This window comes from Cupressus sempervirens, chromosome 4 (genome assembly GCF_028749045.1).
Source record: "Cupressus sempervirens isolate cs-2001-9-10 chromosome 4, ASM2874904v1, whole genome shotgun sequence".
Lineage (NCBI taxonomy): Eukaryota > Viridiplantae > Streptophyta > Pinopsida > Cupressales > Cupressaceae > Cupressus > Cupressus sempervirens.
Window position 1 is genome coordinate 251,533,111 of NC_143121.1, and position 18,527 is coordinate 251,551,637.

An 18,527-nucleotide genomic window follows, 5' to 3' on the forward strand; every position below is an offset into this window, starting at 1 on the left:
ATCAAAGATGATCCAAAATTCTACATGAAATCATATTTGGTGTGCTTACTGGCAGCTAGAATGATAGATTACCAAGGACTATATAAGAAGGGAAGCATACAATATTCTAATGCATGGCCTTATGTGGTGTACCATCAACAAATAAACAATAAACTCTCAAAGAAGAGCATGGAATACAAGGTGGTTAATGATAGTTTCATATTTGCAATTATCTAATTTATTGAAGGTGATTATGCTAAACAGATGCTAGTATAAGTAGTGGCCAGAATCACAAAGATTGGTGCATACTACATCCAATTCAAAACATTTACCTATCAAGGGTGGTCAGTACACTGGAGAACCTAAAAAAGCTATTGAGATATCCATCAAATAGGTTCATTTTGTTGGAGATTTCCCAACAACTCACATCTCCATATGTTAGAGGGAGAAAAAATCACAAAAAGACATGGGTATGGCCAATCACAATCAATGCTTTTGAGGTCAAGAAAAAGTAAAATGTTTCCACTTTTGATCATGAGTAGGACCAATATCCACTATAAGAGTACAACTCCCCTCATGCTAACTTTGAAAACATAGGAATGGTCCAAAATTTGGCAAGGAAGTAGTTTGTATATGAAGATGCATTAGAAGATCATTGGATGAATGCAATAGATGAATATGCTATCTATATAAGGGATCATTATAGGATGACTCTATATTTTGTAGAGAAGGTGTTCAAAATGAAGATCCCATTAATGGCTATTGAGAAAGAAACATAAGACATCTTCAATCCTCTATACAATAGGGAAAGATTTATGATGGGCCTATTATTAATGTTGAGATTAGAAGAGATGAAAATGAAAACATCAATTATAGAGGTAAGAAAATAATTGAATCAATGAAGGAATCAATCAAGAAACCTTTCAAACTTGATCCAATTCCTCAAGCTATTCCTCTTTAAGCCACAACACACCCTATAAAGGGTAAAGGTGCAAAATTTATAATACTAACCTTCCCTTCTCAATCACTAGTGAGGAAAGAAATAATACAAAAACATGAGAGGGAGATCAAGTACTTTATGATGAATAAGGGAAAGAACAAAAGGAAGAGAGTTTCTACCAAGGAAAAGTTGAAAAAATCCCAAGGAGTTCAATAGGAACAAGAGCTCAACAAGTTTAGCCTAAAGCTTAAGAACCTAAACAAGAGCCTAGTAAAAAACTACAAGTGCCTCCACACAAAGAAGATGTGTAGGATTAATAGGTAGAACAAGGGAAACTATAAGAGAAGAGGGTGCCTCTGATAGCTACATTATAGGAAGAAGCCTCCAAAATCACTCCAAAAAGAGAAACGATTGAATCAACTATGGTGGGGTCATGAGGGAGAAGACTAAAGAAGAACAACACTCCACACCCATAGGTCCCTAAAACAATCTGAAATTCTAAAGTAGAAAAAGGAGGGGTTGAGAAAATTAAATATATATCCTCTTGAGTCAAAGGAATTTCTCAAAATGAGAAAAAAAAGAGAAAAGGAGAAGAAGCTCAACCTTGACACATCCATCCACTCAAAAGAATCCTATAAATGTTTCAACATTAGAGGATGAACAAAAAGAATGGATAGATGATATGGAGGGCCAAGAGACAAATTTCTTTAATTGCTCTAATTTTGAGTTCATGCAATTAGGTACTAAGATGGTGGGAGAAAAAAGAAGAGATATCCCCATGGAGTGAATCCTTAGGAGAGGACAGGAGTCAAATGTCACCTCTACCCCAAATATCTCTAGGCATTCCACTACCACTATGTCAGGACTTAACATTCGTAGATAAAGGCTCAACAACACCACTTCCATAGGATATAAAAATAGAAGAACAAGCCATAGAGTAAGTTGAGCCCCAACAACTATAAGCCAAGCCCCAAAAACTACAAGCTAATGAAGTATCAGAGGAAGGGATATATTTCAAGAGCATCAAAAAACTTCTAACGATATAGTTACTAGGACCTTAGCTTGAGTAAATAAAAAAACACCAATTGGTGATCTTTCTTAATGAGAGAAGACATTAGAGATGATTGGTAAGGGAAAGGGGCCTATAGTAGAAACCACTTCTTTAGTCAAGTACATGTCTACAATGAGAACTACACTAGCATGGCTAAAGATGGAGATAATGTTTCAGCCAAAGAAGTACCTAGATTTAACTACTAAGGAGGAAATGAGAGAGTTGGTTCATGCTATCAAGAAGACTAAGAAGCCTATGGGTGATGCATGAACACTATCCTTCATAATCATGAACCAAAATTAGGTCTTTCTTGTGCATGTAGCTATTCCTCCTTAACATGCTAACACTAAACAACTGACTCCTAAGGAATATCAAATAAAGAAGGTCATGTTGAGTAGACCCATGGTAGACACTACTAAAGTGATTATCACTATGAGGATGAAAGAGGTGTTCAGACATATGGATCGAGAAGAGTTTGACTAATTGTGTTGTAGAGACAAAATGAGCTTTTGAGAGGTTATTTGCATGGAGTTATAGGCCCTATAGTCTTAGTTATTCTAGAGATCATTCTTACTACAACATTCAAGAGAAAAGAGAAGGGGATTGTATAATTAGACTAATTTTTGAAGGCATGTCAAATATGGCATGACAATTTTGAGGAGAAAGATGTACAAATAATATAGGGGAACTTGAACCTGTTGCACCATATTCAATCAAATGCAGATAAGTTGGTATCCATAGTGAACCAAGGATATGGATTGATGGATGAGGTACATACCTGGGCTAAAGACCTATAGGCACTCTAATTAGTAAAGGGTCAAAGGTATAGTACACACATGGAAGTATATACAACTAAAGAGTTGGATAAACTTGATGATTGGATTGAAAAGTTATCTACTTGCAATAAAGTCATGGAGGTTCTACATACAAATATTTTGAAAATAAGAGACCAAACTCAAGAGAAACTTTTGGAAGTAGAAAGGTATTAAAATGCTACCTGCCTTAAATTTTTTGAACATGAGTTAAATCGTAAGCTAAATATAGTACAATCAATAGTCCAATAATTCTAAGGAACCTTCAAAGATGCTTCATTAGATGAAGATATGAGATAATCATTCAAGATTGAAGAGGTTTTATTGGAGCTAGACACCAAACTTGAGGATTTTTTGGTGACCTAGATAGAAGTTAGGAACTATCAACAATTAGTAAAGGATAGGTATCAAGAGGTTTGGATTTTCTTGAAGCCACCCAATTCATGGAAATAATAGAGAAATTCAAGAGCAAATATCCATAGATCATTTTGGTATAATGCGGAAGAAATCCCAAATGCTGAAAATTTAGTTTTGACACTTGGGAATATTTTGCATTTTTGGAACCTATCATCAAGGTGCATAGGTGCACTTTTTTCGAAGGCATGTCAATAATTTTAAAGAAGTAGTGCACTAAAAATTAATGACCAGTTGCTATTTTTGAGCATTCCATTCACAGGAAACACATTTTGATGGAAATTCAACTCCTAGAAATGCTTAGAGAAGGCCAAAATTCCACTTTTAGAGCTTCTTGTGACCCTAAAATCCTCTTGCAGCTTCCTGCTTCTTATCTACTTCTTTTATTGTTTTAAGTCATCTAAAGGCTCATGCACCAATTAATTGATATAAAAAAGGGTGGAGGCCTACTTAGCACCATTTGGAGAGTCAATTTGTATATAATTAGATTAGTATTATTCAGTTTTTGGCATGAGTTGCGTTTTAAGATCTCTCTCTCCTAACAAAAAAGGATGAGATGATTTATTATAAATACATGGATGTAATATGTATCGTAGGCCATTATTTTTATCCAATAATATATTTCAAGTGTGCTCTCATTCTGAGTGTAGTTATTCTTCCTTGAGTGTTTTTTTTTTTTTGTGAATGCATGTTCATTAATAATAATGGAGCCAATGGTTTTATTATTTTTTTATGATTGTGACACCTTTTAGTTCTATTTTTTCCTTGTGTTACCAAATTTTGCTGATGTATCAAGTTGAAGAAAATATCACCTCATGTTCCTACATATCTTCCTATCTTTCATGACCACACTTTCTGTGCCCTTGAAATTTGTTGAAAAGTGCAACATCTTTCAATTATTATTGGGTTCTCATTTATTATTGCATTAGTGGAATTGAGGAAGTGCTACTCCTATTTTCATTCGTTTCCTACCTGATGTTTTCAATGATTTAACATGCAAACATTTTGTTAGCATAGTTTATGTCCATTAGTAATTTTTCTTTCAAGTTATTTTCTTCAATCACTCATTAGCTTATCTTTGTTATTTTCTTTGATAAAACTTGGTTTAAAATAGGAATTTATATAGATGCATCGATAAATTGCATTTAGGTAAAAGTATAAACCTATGTCACCATTTTCTAAAGGAAAAAGGCTAACAAAAGTATAACTATTCACATTCAATCATATTAAATTGGTAATATTATTTTGAATTTCAAAACGAAGTAAACTAATGAAATATGTAAAAATGGATGAAGTTTAGGATTATAATTTTTAATAATTATTTGGAATAAGAATTGATATGTGTTCCTTATTTTTAAAGATAATTTATTAGCTATTGAAAAATGTTGAAAATTAGGGGTCTAGTTCCCACCACAAAAAATATATGCAAATAAACTTATTCCCTTTGATCTTGGACTATGTTATAGATAACATATATAGCTAGAACAACCAAAACAAAGATAAGCTTTAGACCTATATTTTATATTTTATAATGATTCAAATTTCAACTCACTGAAATCGATAGTTTTCATCTCCCACCACATTTTTCAAAACAAATCCACTCTAACATGGAGAAAAATTATACATTCTAGCAGAGGAGTCTCTCCTCTAGAATGTTAGATAATTTTTAATTTTGTTTAGTTTCTCAAACTCGACATTTATTTGAGTGTTAAAATATGGGCTTGTAGAATTTTTTAATTACAATACAACATATCTAATTAAAACATTGTAAACTCTACATGAGAATATTGTTGACTCTGAGCTCTATAAGATCATATTTAGATGTTATTAAAATACCATCTTAGAAAATAGTATGAGTTATTGTAATGCCACTTTTTTGAAATAATTTAATTTTTGTAGTAATTGGATATGAACTAGTATAAAACATGCATTTAATAGATATTTCCAATTGGAAAAGATTAAGACCATATATACCTTAGCTAGAATGAATTTATATAGATCATATGTCTGAATAAAATTTATTTTGAAATAGAAATACTCAAATTCAATCATTTTGATATGTCAGCCTTAAAGGTGATCATTACAACTTTGTACTTTTACCCATTCATCATAAAACAAATATATCTCTATTGTGGTTACTTTTCAAAAAATAGATCAATCATCTTACCTAAAATTGGTTGAGCTAGAAAAGGCTTCCTTTTGTACATAAAGATTTATCTTCAATTTTTTGAATTCTAGTAAGTCACAAGATCACCCAAAACCTTGGAGTTGATCATAGATTAGCTTTTCAAGGGAGGAGTTTGAAAGGATTCCTACAATTAACCATCATGCAAAATGATAGTTCAATATAATTGGTGCTAAAAGGAGGGCCTAAAACCATTTGGATTAGAAAAATAAATTGTTGCTTTGAAAATATACACTTTTAGAAGTTCAAAAAACTTTCTATCTAAAACTATGAGAAGGTGTACAGGTGCTCTTTTTCCAAAATTAATGTAAACTAGAAGATCCTAATCCATCATCTTCATTTCAATGAGCATTAAGATCTTTAGATAGTGAACTAGAGTTATTAGAACTCAGTCATTTTTGTAAGCCTCATAGTGACAAAGGACTGCAAAAAAATCTATCCCTTCCATTCCAAATTTTGTCATCTTGAGTTCCACCTCCAAACAAACCTCCACCCATTGAACAACCAAATCCTCTACTAATGGCATTTTTTGAAAACATAATAGATTCATCAATTAACTTGCAAGTTGCACATATTGACCTTCCCAAGAATCCTAATAAATTCTTCCCAAGCTTTATCTACAAAGAAACACAAACAAATGAGGACCATATCTAAGTCTTTAAAGAAATATACAATCAAAAGGAAGTTCAATAGAACAATTTGCTCATTTTTTTGTTCCCATACTCATTGGGATAGGTTGATTATTATTGGTACATGAATTTTCCACAAGGATGTATCTAGAATTGGGCCACATTTGAAAAGTTGTTCCTCAAGAAATTCAAAACATTTGTCAACCTCAGTGTGATACATCATTTGTTCATATCAATCAAAAGGGATCCATCAGAGACCATTTCATGTTTTATTCATCACTTTCACATGGCTTAATGGAAGATGGAAACACCCTATACTATACTAGTTGAAGGTGCAATCCATAGTTATCTTGATGCTATGGACAATATCACTATTTTCTTTGTACTAAGACTACCCATAGCAAACATTGACACATTAGAAAAGGTCTTGAATGAAGCAATTAGCTTTACCAAGCAAGCCAATCCTAATGGAGGAGGATTGATGGTTCCATCTCAAGTGACTAAATGATACCAACATATCTTATTGGATCACCAGTAATGCCTAGTCAATTCATTCCAATTAATCAAGTTCAACTAAACTAGACACTAGCTATACTAGTTCCAACAATAACTTACCTGATATATGAACCTCCAAAAGTTTCTTTCTATGAGAAAAAGGAAACAACATCTTCCAAAGGAGAGAATAATGTCACATCTAAGATTGGTCAAATAAAGAAGACAATGTCTTAGATTACTAAAGAATTAACCCATTTGAGGTTGTTGAGAGTGAAAAGAAATAAATTTCAAAGAATGAATGTAGGCCCATACAAAAACAACTATGGCCATAACTACAACACTTGAATTGAAGAAAAAATAATAATGTAGAAAACAACAATGCAAGGAACAATTACAATCCTCTAGATCACAACAATGATTTCAAAAGGAAGAATAAAAAATGGAATACTCATCCAAAAAGTGAAAGCATCCCTACTGATAAAAAAATAATGCTCAGTTTGGTGGCTCATATTTCAAAGGAAATCAAGAAGTCAACAAGAATTGACAAGGAAAAAATAGTGAGTCTACTATATAGTACAACACTATGATGTTATAATCTTATAATTCTCCATAAAATCCTAAAATGGAACAACCAACTAGTGAAAAAATTACTTTTCCATTCAATCAAGAATTAGATGCTCAACTAGAAGAGATACTAGCTTCTCAAAATGATAATCAGAATACATACAATTTATGTAACTGAAGGGAACCTATGACCAATGGGATTCCTCCTGCCTTGTATCCAACACTGCTTGATCCAAGAGCTAATAACAATCCAATACTTACCAAAGAACCCTATGTTGAGAAATAAAATCAAAATCAAGACAACATGCCTATAATCCTAAAGAATCCTATATGGGCAACTCAAAAGTACAATGTAGTCGAAGATCTAAAGAGAACCAAGGCTAATATATCCATGTTTGATATGCTACAAAATTTTCCTAGTTGAAGGGAAACAATTATGAAGACTCTTGATCACGCAAAGGAAATTCCTAACACAAACACGTTCACTCAACAGAGAGTATCACAACATGTCAATACTTGTGAGGTAATGCCTACCTTATATAAAGACAAGGCTGAAGTGCCTCCTTCTCTACTCACTCTCAAAATTTTAAAAAGAACCTACAAAATTGTCTTATAAATTCAAGATATTTTTGTAACATCATGCCACTTTTGATAGCTCAAAGGTTGGGAGTCACTCCTCAACCCTCAAATTTAATAGTGATACAACTTGACAAGACAAATATAAAATTTATTAGGTTATTGAAAAATGTTATAATATAGTTGACTATACACCCTTGAATTCATGACATTATAGACATACATGTGGAGGAAATCCCTGAAACATATGGATTATTCCTAAGTAGATAATGAACAAAGTGCTTAAGAGGGTAGTTCTCAATTGAATTTACATAGTTATGGCTACCTTGGAAGGGACTAAATAATCAAATCAAGATTGATGCTGAGCCAAAACTAAAGATAATGATCACATAATATGACACACCAAATGAGGTAGAATTTTTTCAAGAAAATTTATGTTCCTACAAAGTGATGTCTCTTGACATAACTTCATCCAAGAGACTTAACCATCTGAATAAAGAATCTATGACCTATATCCCAAAAGAAGAACTAGTGACTCAGTTTGTATATAACATGGTTGCAAACTTACAATGCTTAGGTAAATAAGAAGGCCCTAATATTTTTCTTCTTCCAAGATTTTTCAGGTTACACAAAGTCATTCATTTGGAATCTGAATGCTCATATTATCAGGAAGTAGTTGCTAGGGTACTCACTTAGATAGTACAATCCAAAAGCAATCAAACTCCAAATGAGGTTCAAAAGGAAAGTTCAAGTTCCACATGCATATCTGAATTGGTAGGGGTTAATGAAGAAGAAAAAGAAGATTCTAATGTGTCATAAAGTGACATTTCTTTAGATCATGGGAGTTTATCTAATTCTCCACCTACGATGATCAAAGTCCTAAGGAGATGAATTCTGTAAAAGGGCAAGGTTAGACCTTGGTGGTTGTTCATCTAAAACCTCAAATTGATAAAATCACCCACTTGATTAGGGATATTCAAAGTCAACAAGAAAAATAAAGAGCCCTTGTATTAAAGATAAATTGTGGTAACTCACCAAGTCCACCATGCAAAAGATTACAATGGATCCCAAAGAAGCAATCATTCAAGACTTAAGTAAACAAAAAACTCCATGGGAATAAACACAAGTCTAGGAAGACCAAAGAGAAACCAATATGGACATTTAGGTTTGATCTCTCTAATTGAAAATTAGGAGCTAGTGTAGGTATATAATTAATTAACCCCAAAGGTAGGTCTTTTTATGAAACATATCAGTTACAATTTAGATGTACAAACAATGTTGCAGAGTATGAAGCCTTGATTCACAAACTTCTCTTCACATTAGAGAAAGATGTCAAATATCTCATGATTAAAGGAGACTCTCAACTAGCCATTAGATAGGTGAAATGAATCTACTCTTGCAATAATCAAAGACTACTTGCCAACTAGAAAAGAGTTTGGGACTTTTTGGAAGATTTTGAGGCCTTGAACATAAGGTCCATTCCATGGAAGAAGAATATGATATTTGATACCCTTGCCATTTTAGCAAGTGTGTTGCACCCCATTGCAAGAAAAAAGATAAAGAGATTTTTTTCAAAATTAGTTTTTTCCTTTTAGTCTTCGAAGATGACCAACATATTATCGAGTTCATTATGTGCAATGATATTTTCAAAGGATAGAGATTGATGATACTCTCAATGACAAACCCAAAGACAATGAGTTAGAGGATGAAGATGAGATTATAAATTTGAAGACCAATACTATTTCTAAGGGGCTGGTAGAGTTGGAATACATATCTGATCAAGATGAATAAGCACATAGTAAAAGAAATATTGAGGAAAAGGGGATTGAATAATGTGATTCATATAATCTAGGCATGAAAGAAGATCATAAGTTAGTAAGACTAGGAAGTCCATGTAATCATCAAGAATGACAATGTATGCTTCAATATTTTACAAAATATAAAGATGTCATCAGATGGAGTTATGAAGAACTCAAGACATATGATCCTAAAATCATCACTCATGACATTTTGTTGAAGCCTTACGCTAAACCCTTTTGTCAAAGGAAGAGACCAATGGATCCCATAACTGAACCTTTGATAATGAAAGAAGTTTGAAAGCTACATGATGCTAAAATTATCTTCCCAATCCCAAATTCTACATGGGTTACTAACTTGGTTCCAATAAGGAAAAAGATTGGAGAAATTCTACTTTATGTGGATTTTCAAAATTTGAACTTGGCTTACTAGAAGGATAATTACCCTTTTCCCTTGCTTGATGAAGTATTACGAATTATGAATTAGTCTAACATGATGTCTTTTCTAGAAGGATATTTTGTCTACATACAAGTAATGGTAGATGAAGAAGAAAAATTGAAGATTGGATTTACAAAAAAATGGGAAACCTTTGGATACTAAAGGTTTTCTTTTGGATTGATCAATGTGGAAACCAAGTTCCGAAAAGTGATGGATGAAGCATTCAAAGGGCTGATAAAAAAAGTGCATAGTTATCTAAATGGATGATCTCGCTATCTTTTCTAAAGATAGGAGTACTCATATTGAAGAATTAAAACAAGTGTTCAACCAATGTTGAAGGTATGACATATCATTGAATCCCAAAACTTGTTCATTCACGATCACACATGGAAAGATTCTCAATCATATTATTTCTAAAGTTTGGATATGCATTGATCGTGAAATGATAGAAGCAATTCTTAATTTGTCACCTCCTCATAGCCATAAAGAGATGAAATGTTTCTTTGAAAAAATCAATTTTGTACATAAGTTTATTAATGAGTTTGTTGAGATAGTACGTCTATTAGAGTGGGGTCACTGTTGCACCAAAACACTAATATGTCAATGCCCAATACAACCACTCAACTTATAGTACACAGGAGGTAGTTAAGCCCTTGTCACAAATCCCAAGGGAAGCACTAAACAAATTTCTAACTATCTCCCCCTCAACATTACTTGAGGGTCTGAGGATTTAAGCCTATGACCAAGCTCTGATACCACTTGTTAAAGTGGGGTTACCATTGCACCAAATTATTGGGTGAAGCCACAATAGTGGGTTACACTTTTTTTCCTAAACTGACAATGAACTATGAATTTTCAAGAAAAATTTCACTTTCGGATGCAAATTTCCATTTAACGGTTAGGAATTTGAAGATAAACTAAACTAGAGTCTTTCAGGATTTTCTGTGTAGAATCTAAATATATATTTAAAAAAAAAAAATAGACTTGATTTGATTGAATTATTTTTTCTCCCATGAAACCTAGTATGTTATCAAAAACCTAGTTTTTAAAAAGTGACATTGTTTTTGACACACATAACTTTTTTTCTACAATAGATATCAATGTGATTCTTTCAAATTTAGTTTGTTAACATTAATACAAAAACCATATAGGTGATATGATATTTTTATCCTTAGTATTTCATATTTTATTAGCATTTAAAGTTGACCTAACATGAATCTAGACATACATGGCTTTTGACACATGTAACTTATTATATATTTACCTAATTTCAAAATTTCTTTTTTTGATTGATAGAGGACTTGAATACAAAGACCATAGTTATTTTTAAAAAACAAAATTCTCTTACTATTTTTCCATGAGCATTCAATATATAAATTTATTTTTTAGAATGAACCTCTGTTCAACTCACTTGCAAAAACGTACAGCTAACAAATTCAAAATGTATCAAATTCATAGTCATTAGAAAGCTTGTTCAGAGTACTTCTATCATGAAAAATGACATGATTTCAATGCTCTATCTGTACCTACCAATTGAGCCTGGAAGCCATCAAAACAACTGAAACTATTATAGAATTTGCAAAAGACATCTAGTTTTCTAGTTTCGATAGAAACTAACTTTCTATCGAAAGTTTTTACATAGTTTCGATAGAAACTAAATATTTTCTATTGAAACTATTTAGGTTGATTTTTTTTCCTAAATAGTTTTGATCGAAACTATTTAGTTTTTATCAAAACTATTAAGGACCCTTTTCTTCCATTTACTTAGTTTCAATCGAAACTAGGGTGCACATTAGTTTTGATAGAAACTATAGTGGTACTTTCTATCAAATTTTTTTAGGCAAAAAAATCATCTTTCATGATTTTAGAAAAATTTCTTCCTCCGAAAAAGTGTAACCCACTATTGTGGGTTCACCCGATTGATTTGTCAATTCCCAACAGAACCACTCAACTCATGGTACATAGGAGGTGGTTAATCTTTTGTCACAAATCCAAAGTCGACTGCTGAACAAATTTCCAACAATGCCCTCTTAATGACTTGCTTAAGAAAGGAGCAAAGACTGAATAGGATCCTAAAATAAGGAAGTCTTTTGAAGACATCAAAGTAGCCATTTCTATGACCCAAATTCTTGTAGGTACAAATTCTAATTTTCCATTCAAAATATATTCATATTCTTTAGAATATTCATTCACCAAGTTTCTCACTCAAAATAATGATAAAGAGGATGAGAGACCCATTACATTCATGAGTTGCCCACTAAAGAATGTTGAGTTGAACTATTCTAATCTTGAGAAACAATATTTAACATTGATAAAGGTAGTTAAGAGATTTCACCATTATATACTTAGGATCAAGGCATATACAATTGTGCCTGATCTTATTGTTAAAATATTGATGTTGTATAATGAATTACGCGAGACATGAGGAAAATGAATATCTATATTGCAAGAGTTCAATTTGAACATTCAACCAATGAATTTGGTAAGAATACATGGATTGACTAAGATGATAGTTGATAATGAGATTAGTAATGATAAAAAGTCAAATTTGATGACAAAATAAGCATTTCTAAAGTGTATATTGATCAAGGAATAATCATTGATGTTTGGTATTAGGATATTGTTTACTATCTTTTGGATAATCAATACCCCAACTGGATGAATAATTTCTAGGATAGAGGAATCAAGATGAAATGTGAATCCTATATGCTGCAAGATAGAAATCTTTACAAAAGGAACTATGAGGGAATTTATTTTAAGTGTTCAAGATGCGAAGAAGTGAAAGAAGTTTTGGAATAGTTTCAAGATAGGTATTGAATGAGACATGCATCAATAGAAGCTACAACTCACATGATTTTGAGATCATGTTACTTTTGGCATATGATCTTTAGAGATACATTTGAACATGTATGTTCTTGCCACATTTTTCAAACAAGTACCAATAGAGAAAGACATCTAGCTATGCCACTACAACTAGTGTTTGAGGTGCACCCTTTTGCCAAGTGGGGGCTAGATTTTAATGGTCCTGTAAACCCACCATCATCTATAGGACATACATTCATCCTCATAGATATAGACTGTTGCACACATTGAATAGAAGCCAAACATTTTTTAAATTACACAACAAAAGTGGTTATAGATTTCTTGGAAGAACACACTGTCAAAAGGTTTGGTTTGTCATTCTTCCTTGTATGTCAAAATGGGTCATCTTTTCTTTCAATCCTCCTTACTCAATGGGAATTAGACAATCATTACATCGTCAGGTTCCCATATAATTACTATCCCCAAGGGAATGGTGTAGTTGAGTCCACCAATAATAACTTGATTAAAGTGATCATTTTTTTTCTAGAGGCTGACCCAAATATTGGTACACTCAGGTGAAATATGCATTATAGATGGACAAAGTTAGGATAAAAAGGCTTTGGGGACATCTCCCTATTTACTCATTTACAAACAAGAATCAGTGTTCCCACATTAACTCAGAATTCCAGTATTGAAATTTAGGAAGGGATAGTCTGACGACAATAATAGAGCTCAAATCAGATTAATGAATCTCTTAGAATTGGATGAAAAAGGAATAATAGCTTTGGAGCATATGGTGAAACTTTGAGTTGTCATGTAATGGTGATTCGAGAAGTGGGCCATAATAAAATCTTTTAGAATATCTGATCTTATTCTCCTAAGGCGCAAGGAAAAAACAAAAGTTAGGTAGTCACACTAAGTTTCATTGCTTGTAGATTGGCCCTTACCAAATTGCAGAGATTTTGGGAGAAAATACTTTTAGGTTAAGTTCCCTACAAGGGGAATTGGTCCCATTTTTAGTCAATGGCTAGTTCATGAAACATTACTTTGAGGTCTAAAAGTGGAAAACATTTCAAAAGTAAAAAGTAAAAAAAATTATGCAAGTGTGTTTTCTTTCAGTTTTGTGTTTGCTTGAAAAGTCATGTTTGTCTTTTCTTATCAATCAAAGGATTGCGTGCAATCAAGAATCCTTTATGCATTTCATTGATCACTCCTTTTTGTTTCAACATTTGGGAAGAGGTATTTCTTTGTTAAAGAATTTGGATGATTTTGTTTCTTTATTAAATCAAAATTGTAGATTGATAGTTTTCAACACTTTACAAATTTAAAGTTTGACTATCTTAGTTTTTTCAGATCAAGATTGATAGTAGCAAGGGATAGTTAAAACTTACTGGTTCAGAGTAAAGAGTCTTTTCAAAGAACTACTAAGATTATTGTTTGGTGTGAGAGTTTCCAAAATTTCATAAAAGAGGAACAAAAAGGTTATCAAACTAGAAAAGATAAATAAATTCTTATAAATGATACCTATTCCTTGGCCACATAGTCTAAGTGTGGTCATGGTATAGAATAAAAGGAAAACATGGTGTTAAGATAAATATTTCAAAAGATTCAAAAATGTAATCTCATAATAAGGATATGCACTCCAAAATGGCCATCTATACAAGTCGCTTCATGGAATAATCAAATTAAAACATGTAATCTCTGTGAAGAAAAATCAAAAGAGATTACTAATGACCTATAATATAGAATTGATAGCCCATTAAGAGCCCTAAAAACTGATTCTCTCATCTAGTTAGATAGTGATTGATACACTAGTTTGTGAGGATTCATGATGAATGGACTAGTGGAGTAAATGACTATCTCCAAGTTACTACAAGCTCATGATATAGTGCAATTAGATATGTCAAAGGAAATGAATACATTGTGCACACATTCAGATTGAAGATTCAAGATTCCTAAGTTTTAACTATCAAGGAAATTGAAATCTATTTGAAGTATTTTGGATTTAGTTATGATTTGACACAAATTAGAAGAATGCTTGTTGATGAAGAAAAGTCGTTTTCATTTCTTCATTTTTGTTGGGGCTAATTGTTGTGGTTTTACAATGCATGCCCAATTTCTCCTTGAATTGGGGAACCCCTAGTATATTTTTTCTCTCCCAAACCCCTAGTTTGGGGCCTAGGTCATTTTTGGACTTCCCTAGGAGTCTAGGTCAAGCCTCACTCTCTATCTATAGAAGTCTAGAGAGTTAGTTTAAGAGAAAAATAGAGTTTTTTAGTGTTTAAGTGCTAAAAGTGTGCACTAGTGCACTAGTACACATGCACACCTTATCAAGGTGTGCAGGTGCAGTCAATACACAAGTGTGCACTCATCTCCTTTTGGAGATATGCACTTGAACATGTGCACACCTCCAAAAGGTGAGCACTTAGGCTTAAGGTCTATATAAATCCTTGAACCCCTTTCCTTTACTTCATTCTTCACGCTCAGCTAACTCCCACAGCACCATACCCCCTTGATGTGCACTATCTCCATTTTTAACCTGCAATAAGAATACTTCAAGCATAAAGGTTAACATAAGACACAAGAAGGTGTGCACATGCACACCTTCTCAATGTGCAGATACATAGAATTTCTATTAAACTAAAAACCGAAAGAAACCTAAACCTAAACATAAGGACTTAGGTCAACAAGAAGGTGTGCACATGTGCACCTCCTCCAGGTGTTCACGCACACATCTCCTTTGTTAATATAACATACTTGACAAATATTAGGGTGTGCACATGCACACCCTATTAAGGTAACCATGTAAAAACCATAATCACAAAAGAAATCACAAAGACTAAGTGCCCCCCCCCCCCCACAAAAATCACTTAAACTATGCATTTGCACACTTTACTAAGGTGCGCACATGCACAAGTGCACACAAATGGTCAATTAGGGACCATTTAGCACACCTAGCACACGAATAAAGATGTGTTAAGTGAACTACGTTGGATAAAGGGGCTTTTAGGGGGGAATTGACTAGTGTTAGATTATTTTGGTTAGATTTGTGCTAGGTTTTGATCTATTAGGGCTTGTTTTAGGTGTTATTTTAGCTTTTTGGACTAATCTCTCCTCTCTAGTGTAGATAAGATGGCATCATCATCCTCTTCAATGTTAGAGAATATATCTCCAAAGCCCATTGTTTTAAAATACCAAGATGCACCAAGTAAATCCCAATTTCAAGATAGACATTTAGTGATCATTAATACTAAGTTCAGACATACAGATTAGAAAACGTTCCTCACCATTTGTAATAAAAATAAAGAGAAATATACACTGGTCTCAACTATGATTAGATTAGGTCTATTCAATGTAGCATCACACCCTACATCTATTTACTCTTTGGAACTCATAATGGCTCTTGCAAAGAACTACAGGACTAAATAAAAGCTTGTCAAGAGTGTGATAGGGGAGATAGTCATGGACCTCTGACCTAGGAATATTGATAAAGTATTCCCTCTCCAAAGAGTTGATCAATATGTGAAGATAACCTATGACCAGGAAAAAAAGATGGTATGGGGAGAATGAAAAGGAAGCCAAAGAAACAATTCAATCCTCCTTCCTAATAGATAGAACACTAGTGGGCCACAGAGTTGAAAAAGTGGACATGACCTAGGGATATATGAAAGATGATATTGGGCACATAATTTTCCTTTTTAGAATGGTTATGGGACTACCAACTATATGGCACCTTAAAAATTGGATGGTCCATTTCATACAAACCATCAGGATGACAAAGATGTCAATTGATCAGGCCAGAATTCTAAGTGATAACCTAGATGAGAAGTTGGTAACTATCAAACCAAATCTAAAATCCTATATGACATCAAATTTGGTGTAATAACTAGGGGCTAGAATGAAAGGTTACCCATGACTTTATAAGAAGGGAAGCATGCAAGATTCTAATGCCTAGACATATGTGGTGTAACCTCTGTTAACATTGCAGTCAAGTTTGTTTATTAGTAACAAACACAATTAATTAGATGGTTAGCATCTACCAAGAATATCTTGCATCTTATAGTGTTAACTAAGTAATTTAGGTTCTACCAAATTCTACAATTGCTACCGAGTTCTAAGAATAATATTCAATTTGTACCAAGTAGTGTCTACCAAGTTGGTGATTATTGGTGTAAACTAAATTTTATAGTGTTTACTGAGTTTCATAATGTAAACTAAGCCCTCCAACGATTACCAAGTTTGAAACTTCAGCAATGTGAGTCTAGTATTGAACAAGCTATGTAGTTTCAACAAATTGATTTAGTATATATTGAGGTCATAGTGATAGTGCTCACCGAGCCATGTAGTCTCAACCAAGTAATTCAGTTTATATGTCAAATTTCATAGTGTTCACCAAGTCACCAGTGTAGACCAAGTCTAGACTACTTGGAACTAATTAATATGAGCCGAGCTTCTACATCTACCAAGTGCATGATGATGTTGAGTGTTGACAATAGTTATTGAGTGTCAAAATCTCACTAAGTTTGTCTTCAAAACCCAAGTACCTACAATTGGGCCGACTTTGTGTATTTTGGTAAAATTTATTTTGTTGTTGACATTGATGAACTATAAATTGGATTGGTATATATGTAATGTATTTTATCACATCCAATGCATGAAGCATAAAATTATATATATATATAAGATTTGAAGTGTGATGTAAGAAGACTATCAATAGTATAAGGAGTAGCAAAGATTTATCCATCACAACAAGGTGATCATTACACTCAAAAGGAATCTCATTCAAAAAATCAAATTTGTATATCAAAGATCAGCCACTAGTTCATCGTAATAGGTGGAATAGTTAAATCCTTTCACAAGGTAGACTTAATAGTCTTTTATAAATCTCTTTACCAAGTACATACTTCACTATATGTTTGTAAATCTTTTTGCAAGGTGGGCCTAGAAGTCCTTATTACTCCTAACAAGGCATATCATTGAAAGTGATCATCATAAGCCTTAATAGGAGAATTTTATACTAAAATACTAAAGCTTGTGCTTATCATCCCCACCCTAGTTTTACTTTCTTTTTGGAAGGTTTCAAGGTTACCATATTTTGTGTCAAAGTATTTTGAAGCAATAATGCTTTCAATTTTTCATGCATGCAACTAGATTAGAATACATATGAAGGATTAATTGGTAAATTAAGCTTAAGTTTTATTGGTTGTTGATTCACCCCTCCCCTCGTAGTAACCTAGCCTAGATTTCATATTTTTGACAATTGGTATCAAAGCTTTGTGGTACTCAAAAAAGAAGTTAAACAACTTGAGAAAAGATCAAAGGTAATGGAGGTATTTAGACTTGATAAGGCTACTAACAATGAAAATCTAGATTTTGAATTGGCTATTGGGAAACTCAAGAGAGTAAAGAAGAAAATATCTTGTAGTACAGATGAATGAAAAACTCTACAGTGAAGAAATAATTGAAGATATCAATTCAAAAAGTAATCTAGATGAAGCTAATGAAGCATTTAGAGAACTATTAGAAAATAATGGTACACTTCAAGAAGAAGAAAGCTAAAAAGAGAAAAATAAATTTAGTTAGTAAGATTGTGTGAAGTCGTGGAAGAGAAAAACAAGATAAAAGAAGAGACAGAAGGAAAAAAAAATGAAATTCAACATCTATCCCTTCAATAGGAAGACTTCATTGATCAACTTACTAATGAAAATGAATAAATCATGAATCAAAGATTAGAAAATGAAAGATTGTAAAATTATCTAAACACTGAAAAAAAAACCAATGAGAGAATGATGAAATCACAAGTAGACATGAATCAATTAAATGAGAAAATCCAATACAAATAGAA